Source organism: Sinocyclocheilus rhinocerous, unplaced genomic scaffold, assembly GCF_001515625.1.
Source record: "Sinocyclocheilus rhinocerous isolate Xijiao unplaced genomic scaffold, SAMN03320098_v1.1 scaffold898, whole genome shotgun sequence".
NCBI classification, from domain to species: Eukaryota; Metazoa; Chordata; class Actinopteri; order Cypriniformes; family Cyprinidae; genus Sinocyclocheilus; species Sinocyclocheilus rhinocerous.
The window spans coordinates 206247-208538 of record NW_015652144.1 but is presented as its reverse complement, the minus strand read 5'-3'; the positions used below and the strand labels follow the sequence as shown (position 1 = coordinate 208538).

The 2292-nt window shown below is 38.2% G+C and overlaps 1 protein-coding gene across 1 annotated transcript in view; it reads right to left on the bottom strand.

The window, feature by feature from the left end:
* LOC107713651 (semaphorin-6B-like) overlaps nt 1-2292 on the bottom strand; it is a 149959-nt gene that overhangs the window by 85459 nt on the left and 62208 nt on the right. The gene's annotated exons all lie outside the window — the stretch shown is intronic.

Below are 2292 nucleotides of genomic sequence, written 5' to 3'. Positions count from 1 at the left end.
TACAATAGGCTACATCAGCGGTTCCCAATTCCAATCCTCGCGCCCTCCTGCTCTACACATTTCATATGTATGTACAGTATGTCTTATCACGTGCGATGTTTGTTCTATTCGACCGTGAGTGCCCTGGGAAGTGTACATCACCGGATATTCAGCCATGATTCCAGTTCGAAGCGAGCGTATATGTTCCATACAAAGGCTTTTTTGTCACTTTTGATCAATTTAATAAGCCCTTGCTGAATAAAAGTATCAATTTCTTACTTTTGAATGGTTTTATAATGTTTGATTTCAGAACAATTATCCTTAAACTCACGTTTTTACCAATCCTGACACGTGGCTCCACATTAACACACACAAACTTGTACTTTTGCATGCTGGGATGCAGTCAAAGCCATTTCCCAGCAGAAGTGGAAGCCATTATAGAGTCATTGTTTCACAGATGCCCTGCTACAGTTTGAAGGCCTCCCTCATGTTGTTGAGCCTGTGAGCTGGCAACAGATTGGTCCAATCGTACGGTGAGTGGGCAGGTTCAAGTGATCTCGCTGCTAAAACGTCCAACTGAACCCCCTGAAATGTGTTCTGACACCGCGACGGGCGGCACTCGCTAATTTCCCACTATATGACGAGGACGGCTGCGGCCGCTGATGAAATTACGTTTGGAAACAGAACAATGACTTGGGGCGGAAATGAAAAAGAGGTTGTGTATGCTTTTTGGCTCTTCTTCTATCCCTGTCAGATGCGAGAGATGTATGAAAGGATAGTTCAATGTCATCGATCGCTTGCAGGCAATTAATGTCCTGCTTAATTGCTTAAGTCTATCAACGGCTTTCAATTTGGCTCGAATTGCGTTCTCTTCTCTCTCTTTTGCTGCATTCGCAAGACACTTAACCAAAATAGGCAAATAACTGCCCCGAGTGAGATATTTCATCCTGATCTCGGACCGTTACGTGGGGATTTGTGTTTATTAGTATAATAAAAAGGATATTTCGGAAAGCATCAAGCGCAGGTATCAGAGTCCTTTTTCCTCTTTCTTTCACACACGCACAGATAATAAGAATGAGAAAAGAGATGAACATTTTCAACACGACTACCCTGCTCTCCCTACTGATTTTTCCCATCCGCTTCTGTTGCCGTGGAAACAGTAAGTGATGTTCAACAGGGCTGGAGAAAGAGAGAAATATATCACCGCCAGTCTCATTCTCACCCACTGAGAGCATATGTGCGATCAAATATTTGACTTTTGTTTGACACATATATGTGTTCGGATACGCCAGCCAATGGGCTGAGGAGGTAATGGTGTGAAGGACAGCTTCAGTGCGGGATTGAAGGTTGCCAATGTTTAGAAAATCTGTGATATCTGTGATATCACAGAATTTCTTTACAAGGAAATTTCACCAGATATAAGACTACTGCATTCATACTGCATGAACTTTTGACATGTTATCATAAAAGAAGGAACGTTCAGTCATTATTTACTTACCTCATGCTGTTCTAAACCATATGATGGTATTTTTTCTGTGAAACACAAAGGAAGAAATACTGAACCATCTTCATATAGATTTTTTCCTGTACAAGGACATCTGATGAGTTCCAAAAATATGTCATGAGTAAACCAGGGTTATTGTTACTTAAAACTAAAATAAAATAATAAAAAGAAAATCATTACTTGAAATGAAATAAACATTAACTGAAAAAAAAAAAAAAAAAAATTTTTTTTATTTCAGTTAGTTTCCAAGGCAACGTTTCTCATTTTTGTTTAGTTTACATCCAAGTACTAAAATAATAGGTAACACTTTAAAATAAGTTTCCATTTATTAATTAATATGAACAATGAAAAATACTCCTAAAGCATTTATTAATTTTAGCTAATGGTAATTTCAGCATTTACTAATACATTGAAAAACTACACAGAAAAGCAGTTTTTATTACCTATGGTTAACAAAGATAAATAAATAATGCAACAAAGTATAGCTCATTGTTAGGTAATGTTAGTAAACACTTAATAAACTAACTGTAACTAATAGGACCTTATTGTAGAGTGCTAAAAAAATAACTAAACTAAATCTAAACTAAACTAAACTAAACTAAATCGAATAAATAAAAAATAATAAACGCTCTCTCTCTCTCTCTCTCTCTCTCTGTTGTGGGTTGCGCTCGCCCCTCCTCTCCGCTGCGATTGTGCCGTGAGTCAAAGGCCGTGATTTAGGGAGGAGCTGTACAATCCTTTCACTTTCTCCACCTTCTGCATTCTCTCTTTTTCATTCCTCCTTTTGTTGCCGCGTGGGATGCATTCTA